Source organism: Nycticebus coucang, chromosome 4, assembly GCF_027406575.1.
Source record: "Nycticebus coucang isolate mNycCou1 chromosome 4, mNycCou1.pri, whole genome shotgun sequence".
Taxonomy (NCBI): domain Eukaryota; kingdom Metazoa; phylum Chordata; class Mammalia; order Primates; family Lorisidae; genus Nycticebus; species Nycticebus coucang.
In genome coordinates this window covers 54,153,418-54,165,773 of record NC_069783.1, presented here as the reverse complement: position 1 = coordinate 54,165,773, position 12,356 = coordinate 54,153,418, and the positions used below count along the sequence as shown (strand labels likewise).

Here is a 12,356-nt window from a genome sequence, read left to right as displayed (position 1 = left end):
GAACTGCCCAAGCCACAGGACTTGACGATGTAGAAGTGCGCCTCGTCTGGGTTTCTTTTGCAGCAACAAACCAACTTAGTAGACCTCCACTGTTGCAGTGACTTATTGCCCCCTAAATGTCACATCTACACATGAGCTGAGTTGAAGTAGTCTCATCATATTAGCTGGGTCTAAACAGTCTCATTTCCTCATCAGTTTTTTTCAAGTCATCAAGAACTTCTCAGGTTACTTTTACCTCTAGAGTTCTGTACTCTTATATTTAAACAATGCCATGTGAAATACACAATACTAAGGTATTTCTTTTTGATTTGTTTTGTTGTCTGTTTTTAAAGACAAGGTCTTGCTCTGTCACTCATGTTGAGGGCAGTGGCCTGAGGCTAGCTCACTGCAACCTTGCATGGCTATCCCCAAGCAATGCTCCTGCTGCATCCTCCTGAGTAGCTGGGACTTCAGGTGCACACCACCATGCCCAGATAATTTACGAATTTTTTTTTTTTTTTTTGTAGAGACAGGGTTGTGTTATGTTGCCTAGGCTGGTCTCAATCCACCTGGGCTCAAGTACTCCTCCAGCCTCGGCCTCCCAAATTGCCAAGATTAAACATGTGATCCACCATGCCCAACCTTACTAAGATATTTCTGGTCTATAACACATACTCTTCTTTTAAAATCCATTTTTCTTTTCACTATTTTTTCACAAGACTAGATGGCTTCAATTTACTTATGTTACTTAGTAGGGCAAGTTCCTTTCAGCATGTGTGACTGCAAAAATGACTTAATTCATTATTATTTTATATTAATTTAAAATTTAGTTGTAGGAGAGTATTTTTCAGTTATCTATCAGCATCAACAAATATTTGTTAAGTGTATATTATCATCAATATCTTTTTTTTTTTTTTTGAGACAGTATCCCACTCTGTTGCCCTGGGTAGAGTGCCGTGGCATCATAGCTCATAGCAACATCAAACTCTGAGGCTCAAGCAATTCTCCTGCCTCAGCCTCCTGATCATCTGGGACCATAAATGCCTGCCACAATGCCTGCCTGGCTATTTTTAGAGACAGGGTCTTGTGCTTGGTCAGGGTGGTATAGAACTCCTGAGCTCAAGCAATCTACCTGCCTCGGCCTCCCAGAGTGCTGGGATTACAGATGTGAGCTACAGATGCCCGGCCAAGCATCAATATCTTGTTCTGGGAGTAATAGAATAAATAGAAAGTGACCTAAGAGATGATCGTCATTTAGCATCTGATTAAGAATAAAATATAAACTTAAAAAACCAATTAACAATAGTGGATAATAACACAAGATATATCCTTAAGCATTATATGATCAGTTGTAAAACAAGTGAAAAATTCAGTCAAAAGGAAGAGATAACTGGATTGAATAGGTGTGGGAAGTACCTGCTACAGGAAGGGCCCTGAGCATGGGCTGGAACTTGAACCAGGCTTTCAGGAAAGGCAGTTCCAATAGCAGGAACACGACAAGGTATGATGTGAGAAGTTCACACAACAGTCTGGTTGCTTTTTCTTTTCCTATCTCCAAGGAAGTCTAGACCTATGATTGACCATTGGTCAATCCCTGGAGTATGTGTTTTAGGAGGTTCTTTATGTTAATGTTGATGATTTTATAGTTCAAACCTGGAGCAATGAGCCATGTCTTACCAAATTGTCAGTATAATTGTTTTAAACAAACATTGAGATAGATGATCTGTGCCAAGTCTCATTGTTAGGGTCCTTACTTTCAGTTTCCATGGATGGTCATGTAGCAGAATGTGCCTACATGACCAGAACTTCATTAAAAAATAGAAAAACTGCCAGATGTGGTGGTAGGCACCAGTAGTCTCGGCTACTTGGAAGGCTGAGGCGAAAGGATCACTTGAGTCCAGGAATTTGAGGTTGCAGTGAGCAATGATGATGTCACTGTACTCTAGCCCAGGCAACAGAGTAAGACTCTGTCTCAAAAAAATTTAATTTTTGTTTGTATGCACATATAGAATCATAGAACTATTGCATGTATATGCATATAGGATTATAGAATTTTAGGTTGTCTTGAAGAGTAACAGCTTTATACTTTACTATTTAGTCCAATTTGTCCATCTTCTCCTGTGTTTGTTTGCATGTATGTTTCTCATTTCATAAAAGGATCCTCCTGCCTCAGCCTCCTAAGTAGCTGGGACTACAGGCACAGGGCACATGCCCAGCTAATTTTTCTATTTTTTATTCAAGCAATCTTCCTTCTTTAGCCTCCCAAAGTGCTAGGATTACAGCCATGAGCCACTGTGCCCAACCTCCCATTACTTTTTAACTGCAAATACCTATCTTGGACAGATGTGGTTCCTGACTCCCTGAGCTGGACATGGGCATGAGGCTGTGGTAAATGAGGAGGAAAATTACTAGGTCAATTTCCTATGGAGTTGCTGGGTCAGTAGTGCCAAGACCAAAAGTCTGTGGTCAGGATGCCAAATTCAGAAAGGACAATGATAACAGGAAACTGTAATTCAAAGGTGACTGAGAAGTCGATGCAAAGAGAGTTCAGAGAGGAAGACAGACAAGCCAGAAATGGTCACTGAGAAAAGAAAATGCATACAACGGCAATTTCTTTTTTTTAATGAATTACTGCCAGAGCTGAAGGAGTGGGTATATTCTGAAGTGAGTGATGCATTAGGGGAGTGGACCATCCTATACCCACAGAGTTCTCTCTCCTCCTGAGATTAATATTCACTAATATTTTCTTCTTTTTTAATTATTTGGGATTTTATATTTAATCCTTTAATCTCTTTGGTAGGAAAATTCCATCTATATATGAGTAAGATTGGTTTATTTTATGCTAGTTTCCTCAAGTTTTATTAATAGGATATGCAGGACAGGTGTGGTGACTCATGCCTGCAATCACAATACTTTGGGAGGCTCTGGTGGGAGGATCACTTGAGCCCAGGAGTTGGAGGCTGCAGAGGGATATGATCATACCATTGCATACCAGCCTGAGTGAGACAAAAGCAAGATCCTGGCTTGGCACCTGTAGCTCAAATGGCTAAGGCGCCAGCCACATACACCAAAGCTGGTGGGTTCAAATCCAGCCCAGGCCCGCCAAACAACAATGACAACTACAACCAAAAAATAGTCAGGTGTTATGGTTGGTGCCTATAATCCCAGCTACTTGGGAGGCTGAGGCAAGAGGATTGCTTAAGCCCAAGAGTTTGAGGTTGCTGTGAGCTGTGACATGACAGCACTCTACCCAGGGGGACAGCTTGAGACTCTGTATGAAAAAAAAAATAAGAAAGAAAGAAAAAGAGCAAGATTCTATCTCTACTGAAAAAAAAGAAAAGGATATGCGTAGTGGTCAAGAACATGAATTGTGGAGTCAGACTGCTTGGTCCAAATCTTGGTTCTAGCACCTATAAATAATTAGCTACATTAACCTCTCACCTTTTTCTTCTATAAAATACAGATGAAATATTGCCTACCTCTAGCTACTGGAATAGCAGAGGTAATGAACATACGTGGTGCCCAGATCTTGTTTCCTAAATGCAAGTTTCAAAAAGATAAATAAATAATAAAAAGGAAGGAGGGAAGGAAACATGGAAGGAAGTAAAGGAAATAAAGAAAAGAAAAGATACAATGAAAGAGAAAGAAAAGAAATTAGGGGTCCTTGAAGAAATGGCTGGTACCAGGACTAGAACACTTGTAAAGCCAAAGTGAGTGCCAAAATAATGATGGGTGCATGTAGAAAGAAACTTTAGAAGTCAATTTGGAGGGAGTGTCCCAAAAATCTGGGACAATTTAAGTAACAAAATAAATCGTAATGATAATACATTATAATCCATGGAATAAAACAAATATATGTAAGTCCATAGTGATAAAAACATTGAGAGTAGTGAAGATGGCAGACTGAAGCTGGCATTCGGCAGAGGCTCCCATCCAGAGGGAGAAATAATGGCCAGAAATAACGAAATAAAGCAGAAGATGGGAGCTGAGCGGAAAGAGAGGATCAATAGATTCACATCTCCCCTGCTGCGGGACTCCAAGGAAATAAATGTCAGGTACAAAACCCATCCCAAAGAGGACGAGAATCCTTCCCTTCCCCTGCCCCCGGGAGAGGGGTGTGAGGTGAGTAGAGAACAGAGGACATTTTGTTTCACCAAAGGGGAGAGAATGACTGAGGGTCCAGTCGGGACTCCCTCCATGGAGAGATACCGCTGCAAGCCCAGGCAGTCTTTTGCCTGGGCCAAAAGTTGATCTAATATTCTCCCTACCTTCCTGAACTCCCAATCCACCCCTCCCCTCTCTCCTGGCAGTCTGAAAGACTACCCCCAGCAAAATCCAGAGTGTTTGGCAGATTTTTGCTAGGGTTGGGGCAACTCATGAGCTGTGGGGCAGTTGTGCTGAAGCTATAACTTTAATAGAGGTGGGGAGTCACAAGTGGAGAGAGACTTGCCCTGTGTTAGAAAGAGCATAGCTCAGGACCACCAGCTCCCCAGCTTGGCAGCCTGCAGTGGGCAGCTCTGCTCCCCGCAGGGCTCCTGAGATGAGCAGCCACTGTGGGGACTCCCACCTGGCTCTTGCAACCTGCCGCCCATGGCCGGCAACTCCCAACCGGCTCCTGAGACCCATGGCCGACCACTGGTGACTCCCACCGGGTCCTTGTGCCCCACAGCCTGAGCCAGCGAACCCCAGTGACTGGGGACTCCCGCCTGACTTCTGCTACCCACAGGCCAGCAACTTCCGCCGGGCTCCTGTGACCCCTGTGGCCTATGGCTGGCGACTCGGCCCTCCAGCTCCCCACCTGGCTCCTGTGACCCGAGACCTGCAGCCAGTGACTCTGCCCTTTGGCTCCCTGCCCAGCTCCTGAGACCTGCTGCCTGAGGCTAGTGACTCCTGCCTGGCTTCTGTGACCCCTGAGACCCCAGAGGCTGGTGACTTAGCCCTCTGGCTTCCCACATGGCTCCTGCAGCCCAAGGCTGGGGGTTGGAGGCTCTGCCCTGCGGTTTCTACCCCCTGCCTCCCTCCTGTGACCCTTGTACAGGTGGCAACGCCCTCCAGCTCCCCACCAGCTCCTGAGACCCACACACAGCAGTACCCCAGACCAGCGGTGCTGCCTCCAACAGTGGCAGCTGCCCCTGACAGTGGTGGCAGCTCCAGTCCCTCCCACTTGGGTCAAAGTGAGCTGCCAGTGGAGCCCCACTGCCTAGATGCTGAAGACCTTTTGAACTCTCTCACCTGATTGTTGTTTGTGTTGACCAGGACAATTGGTTTGGAACTCTTGACCTGGGCCAATCACCTAGGGGCCCACCAACATCCTACCCTGGCTGTGGTGTTATGGGAGTGTGGGATTCTCCCCTTCCAGTTGTGGGGGGGGGCAGGATGTCTTAGTTGCTTATATATATCCACAGTGGAGATTTCAGCCCAAAGCCACTGATTCACTAGGATTGGGCAGAAACTAGCTGAATACTGGTCAGCGCCATCTAGCCCCACCAGACCAAGCAGGTCCTCAGAGTTTCAGGCTATAGTTCTCAATGGGACCTTTGTAAAGCTGTAAGGGAAAAGTGCAATCACCAGTCCCAGTTCTTTGGTAAAGGGCTGGTTATTTACAATTCCAGGAGCCCTCAATTCAATTTCACCTTGCCAGCTTTTCTAGCCAAATGGTGAAAAATAATCATGGGCGGAATCAGCAGAAAAACTCTGGCAACATGAATAATCAGTAGATCAACTCCCCCAAGGAATGATGAAGGAGACACAATAGAAGATCCCATTCGCAAACAAATAGCTGAGATGTCAGAAATCGAATTCAGAATGTGGATTGCAAATAGGATTAATAGAATGGAGGTAAAGGTGGAATTAGAAATTCAAGGAGCAATTCAAAAGTTGTCTCAAGATCCTTTTGTAGTTCATAAGAGTGATGATTGGGTTTTCATGTGCATGCGTGAGATGTGCCTCCCACAAATCTTGTTACGACATTGGCACATTACCTGTCTGATGTGAAAAAAAAAAAGTTGTCTCAAGAATTCGATGAATTCAAAAACAAAATCACCAAAGATTTTTTACAAATTGAGGCAAGAACTTGCAGCCTTCAAAGATCTGAGAAATACAGTAGAATCCCTCAGTAACAGAATGGAGCAGGCAGAAGAAAGGATCTCTGACATTGAAGACAAAGCTTTTGAATGCTCCCAAATGCTCAAAGAGGAAGAGAAGTGGAGAACAAAAATGGATCATTCCCTGAGAAAATTATGAGACTACTCCAAAATAGCAAACATTTGCCTCATAGGAATCAATGAAGGAGAAGAGGATGGTCCAAAAGGCACAAATACTCTACTCCAAGAGATAATTGAGGAGAACTTCCCAAGCATGGTAAGAGATACTGAAATTCAGATCAGATAGGAGACAGTTTCACAACCCCAGCATGACTCAACCCAAATAAAGCATCTTCTGACACATTGTAATTAACTTCACCAAAGTTAAGAAGAAGGAGAAAATTCTGCAAGCAGCCAGATGTAAAAAAAATCATAACCTACAAGGGGAAGAATATTAGAATGACTGCAGATCTCTCTGCTGAAACTTTTCAAGCCAGAGGATGATGGTCATTGACCTTCAATCTCCTAAAACAAAACAACTTTCAGCCCAGGATCCTTTATCCAGCTAAATTGAGCTTCATTTATGATGGAGAAGTTAAATACTTTAATAACATACACACGTTGAAGAAATTTGCCATAACCAAACCAGTTGTTCACGATATCCTCAGACCCGTCCTTCATAATGACCAGCACCATCTCTACCACCAAAGTAAATTCACTCTGAAATTCTTGACCAAAACCCAATTTCCACAGTGGTGAAAAGATTCAGAATGTCCACACATTCTTCTCATCAGCCCATGGAACATCCTCCAAAATTGATCACACCTTAGGTCACAAGTCTAACCTCAGCAAATTTAAAAGTATAGAAATTATTCCTTGTATTTTCTCGGATCATCACACAATAGAAGTTGAACTCAACAATAAAAGTAGACCTGCCATTTGATCCTGCAATTTCTCTACTAGGTGTATATCCAAAAGAACAAAAATCACTTTATAACAAAGATATTTGCATCAGATTATTTATTGCAGCTCAATTCATAATAGCCAAGTCATGGAAGAATCCCAAGTGCCCAGTGACCCATGAATGGATTAATAAATTGTTGTATATGTATACCATGAAATATTATGCAGCCTTAAAAAAGATGGAGACTTTACCTCTTTTATGTTTACATGGATGGAGCTAGAACATACCCTACTTAGTAAAGTATCTCAAGAATGGAAGAAAAAATATTCAATGTACTCAGTACTATTATGAAACCAATTTACAATCACTTACACTTTCATATGAAGAATAGATCACAACTATGGCCCAAGGAGAGAGGTGGGGGATGGGAGGGGAGGGCAGGTGAGAGATCAGATAGAGAGAGGGTGAATGGTGGGATCACACCTTTGGTGCATAATGCAAGGGTACATGTCAGATCTGATCTATTAGTATAGAGAATAAATGTCTCAACACAATAAGTAAACAACATGAGGTATACATTAACCAGTGTGATACAGAGTTCATGATTCGATATGAAATCAGCACATTGTACCCCATAAATGCATTAATGTATACATGATCTATGTGTTTATGATTTAATAAAAAATAAAAATGGGGCGGTGCCTGTGGTTCAGTCAGTAAGGCGCTGGCCCCATATACCAGGGGTGGCAGGTTCAAACCCGGCCCCGGCCAAACTGTAAAACAAAAAAATAGCCGGGCATTGTGGCAGGTGCCTGTAGTCCCAGCTGCTTGGGAGGCTGAGGCAAGAGAATCGCTTAAGCCCAGGAGTTGGAGGTTGCTGTGAGCTGTGTGAAGCCATGGCACTTTACCGAGGGCCATAAAGTGAGACTCTGTCTCTACAAAAAAAAAAAAAAGAAAGAAAAAAATAAAAATGAAACATTGAATATACAAATAATTGGGAGAGTGGTAATGGAAATAGACAATCATCAGACACCAGAAATTGCCAGACACCACACTAAATACTGTTTTAGGCAAGAATCATTTTGGATGCTATAATTGGTTGGCTGAAATATAGGGAAATGTGATTTTTTACCTAGTGGCAAAGTATCTCCCCAGAAGATACTCATTAGACAGCAAAGAGTACAGTAGAGAAAGCTAGAAGACATCACCTTAAATCAAGTGATCCAAGTCAATATCACCAATCATGAGGCAAAAATACATAACCTGCTAAAACATATAACCTGATTTTAATCCTAAAGAAACATCAGACAAACTTGAAATGAGGGCCATCCTACAAAATTACTGGCACATACTTTCAGAAGTGTCTAGGTTATGAAAGACAAAGATTAAGAACCTATCTCAGATTCAAGCAGACAAGATAAATAAATGCATCTATTTATAGATCTTGGATAGCATCATGGTCCAGAAAAAGGACTACACAGTGGGACAATTGACAAAATTTAAATATGATCCATAGGTTGGTGATATTTATTGGTGTTATTTTCTCAGTTTTGATCATTTTACTATGGTTATACATGTATAAGATTAGCATTTGGGGAAATTGGGTGAAGAACATACAGGAGCTCTTTTTACTTTTTTGCAGACTCTTTTGTAAATCTGAAATTATTTCACAATAAAAACTTTAATTATATATATGTACATATATATATTCCTGTACACAAAAGTCTTTCTAGACTCTTCTAGTATTTGAATTAGCAGTAGACATATATTTGTATACAGATAGAGCTTTGTTTTGTTTTACCACAATAAGATTATAACATGTCTGGCTCCTTTTATTTTTTCTCACTCAACAATCCTAGTAGCTTCTTTTCAGGTGTTGGCTTATTTCACTGTGACAGAGCTTGCTCCCTCCTCCTCCAAGATGAGCCCCCAGACAACCATACCTCTACTACATGACTTCATTTCTTGGTCACAGATAACCTGACCATGTGAAGACACCTGACCAAACCAGGTCTATCAGATTCTCTCTACCAGGAATTTGAAATTGGGGCTGTAATATTTTTATTCAGACTGAACTACTCTCCTGAGTGAAAGAAATTTAAAAACTTCAAAGCTGGGCTATAGCTGTAACCTATGTGTAAACTGAATAGCAGAGACAGTCGTTAGGCAGAAAGATAAGAGAATTAAACAGAGAAGCTGGGACAAAGTGTGAGAAGGCACTTTTTGGTTGCTATCCATTGTCTTATCTCATGCCTTTTCTGAGATATTTCTTCCTTGGGATTCCACAAGATGCATCTGAATTAACTATAATACATTCTCCTTTTAAGCTCAAGCCATTCTTCAAGAGGCAGAACCCACATCAATTATATTTTCAGAAATAATTTGATATAAAGAATTGCTAACTAGTGATGATGAACTTAAAGGCAAAAAGGAAACACCTTTGTTTTGTTTACTTTTTTTTTTTTACACTATTCAAGTGAAGAAGTGGGAGTGGAGAAGGAACAAAGAAATCTGGAACTGGTTGTGATCAATTAGTTGTAAACACTGCCTCTTGTTTTGTTGAACAAACAATTTTTTGTTGAAAATTCCTAATAAATAGAAAAAAATTACACGAGTAGTACAAAAGAACACATTTTGTATATATCCAAATATATAATTAAAGTTTTCAGTGTGAAATAATTTCAGATTTACAAAGGAGTCTGTGAAAATGGTAAAAAGAATTCCTGTATACTCTTCACCTAATTTCCCCAAATACTAATCTTACACATGTATAACCATAGTAAAAGTATACCTTGCAACTTGATTCACCAATTGATTTTTCCACCTACCAGGTCTATCATTTAAGTTTGATAACTCATTGTAGAAAAAGTGCTACATTCCTCATTGCTGAATATCTCAATGATCACCTTTGAAGTACTCCCCTTGGAAAGCTATGCACCAACAAACATCAGTGTCTAGTCCATCCTTCAGAGAAATTTTGGAACTTTTTTTCTGGAGTGGCCATCAGAGCTGTCATCCTATGAGGTCTGACAAATTAAGTTAACCAACTTCCCATGGAACGCTTAGGTTGGCAGCACTGTACAGACAACTCAGTAAGGTGTCATAACCTTGGTATATCAGTGTCTCACAGCTATGTTCATGAAGACCTCATGAGGCAGTGACTTTTGAGAGGTGTTTATTTTTGTTGTTGTGTGCTGTATGAAGACAGCTTTGATGATCTTTCCAGGGAAAGAATTCCAAAATTGCTTTGAAGGGTGGACTAGGCACTGGTATCAATGCATAGCTTCCCAAGGGGAGTACTTCGAAAGTGACTATAGCAATATTCAGCAATGAGGTATATAGCACTTTTTTAGGACAAGTTCGCAGAACTTAATTGTCAGACCTCCTAGGCATGTGTCCTCTCCCCACCCCCATCATGTGAGAGTAAGTTGTAGATCACAAAAGGAAATACATTTGAAAGGCTATTGCTTCCTACTGCCCAAATGCATTCATAAAATTGTGCCAATTTACACCTGTTAGCAGCATAGGAAATTATTTCTTCCCCTGTCCCTTGCTCTTCCATTCCTGGCCAAATACATTGTCTTAATTATCATAGACTTAAAATATGATTTTATTATCTGAGAGTCAAGGCTCCCCTTATTTTCTGGTTCTTTCTTTTTTGTTTTCTTGAGGCAGAATCTCACTTTGTTGTGCTTGGTAGAGTGCAGTGGTGTCATGGCTCACAGAAACCTTAAACTCTTGGGCTGAAGCAATCCTCTTGCCTCAGTTTTCATTTTTAGTAGAGATAGGATCTCACTCTTGCTCAGGTTGGTCTTAAACTTCTTTTTGGTTTTTTGAGACAGAGTCTCACTGTGTTGCCCTGGGTAGAGTGTTGTGGTGTCATAGTTCACAGCAACCTCAAACGGTTGGGCTCAAGCAGTCCTCTTGCCTCAGCCTCCTGAGTAGCTGGGACTATAGGCACCCACTAAAACACCCATCTAGTATTTCTATTTTTTAGCAGAGGTGGGTCTCACTCTTGCTCAGGCTGGTCTTGAAGTCCTGAGCTCAAGCAAGCCACCCACCTCGGCCTCCATGAGTACTAGAATTATAAGTGTGAGCCACTGTGCCTGGCTTGTTTTCTTGTTCTTAAAAAGCTTATTGATTAATCATTCAGACACACTTGAACATCACTTTTAAAGATTTGGAAAATTTTTATGAAGAAAATCCTTGTAAATTAGAGATACATACTAGAAGTATGTATATAATGACAGGTCTGAGATTTGCTTTCAAAGACACCTGCCAAAAACAAAGAAAAAGGAAGGGTGGAAGGTATACATAGATAAAATGAGATCAGCAAAACAGTGACAATTATTAAAGCTATATCATGGCTTTATTTTACAGTTTTGTTTTTTTTTTACTTTTATGTATGTTTGCAAATTTATAGACTAAAAAGTAAAAGAAAAAAGTTTTCTTAAGATGGTAGCTTAAATTGAAATCATTTGACATCACTATCATGTAAAATCTGGCTCTTACTATTTAAAATATATTTACTTAATTTCTTAATCCCAGAATATACATAAAGTTGTAGAATTGCTAACTCATACCCTTATGTAAAACATAATTTAATAATTACAGTACACTACTTACACACTTCTTTTTAACCTTAAAACAAGGATGGGCAAACTTTCCCATAAAGGGCCAGGTAGCAAATTATTTTCAGCTTTGCAAGCCTCAGGGTCTTTGTGACAACTGCTTACTTTGCCATTGTGGTGCAGAAGCAGCTATGTAAATGAAGGAGCATGGCCTTGTCTAATACACAGAAAACTTTATTTACACAAACAGGGCTGGATTTGGCCCAGAGGCCTTTATTTGTTGCCTGATGCTTTAGAATATGCAGTCAAAATACTATTGTCTAGGCTCAGCATCTGTAGCTCAGTGGCTAGAACGCCAGCCACATACACTGGGGCTGGGGGGTTCAAACCCGGCCAGGGTCTGCCAAACAACGGCAATTACAACAAAAAAAAATAGCCAGGCATTGTGGTGGGCGCTTGTAGTTCCAGTTACTTGGGAAGCTGCAGCAAGAAAATTGCTGAAGCCCAAGAGTTTGAGGTTGCTGTGAGCTGTGATGCCACAGTACTCTACTGAGGGCGACAAAATGAAACTCTGTCTCCAAAAAAAATACTGTTGTCTAAGGTTGCTTGAGTTAGTTTTCATCTTTCTTAACGTCTAAAGTGTAGTTGTATTTGCTCTTCATTTGTAATTTGTTACCATTTTTATTCCATTTTTGGTATCTCTCACATTCTGGTTGATTTAAATTAATGCATTTATTTTTTGAGTATGTAAAACATTTATATATTATATATATATTACCACAATATAAAAAAAGTCAGTGCAAAATTAAAAACAAAACA

General features: G+C 40.7%; 1 non-coding gene across 1 annotated transcript; it reads left to right on the top strand.

The window, feature by feature from the left end:
• Positions 1–5,866: 5,866 nt before the first annotated feature.
• On the top strand, positions 5,867–5,970 carry LOC128585283 (small nucleolar RNA U13). Its single transcript, XR_008380000.1, has one exon. It is a non-coding gene; the product is annotated as a small nucleolar RNA U13 (small nucleolar RNA).
• The last annotated feature ends 6,386 nt before the right edge of the window (positions 5,971–12,356 follow it).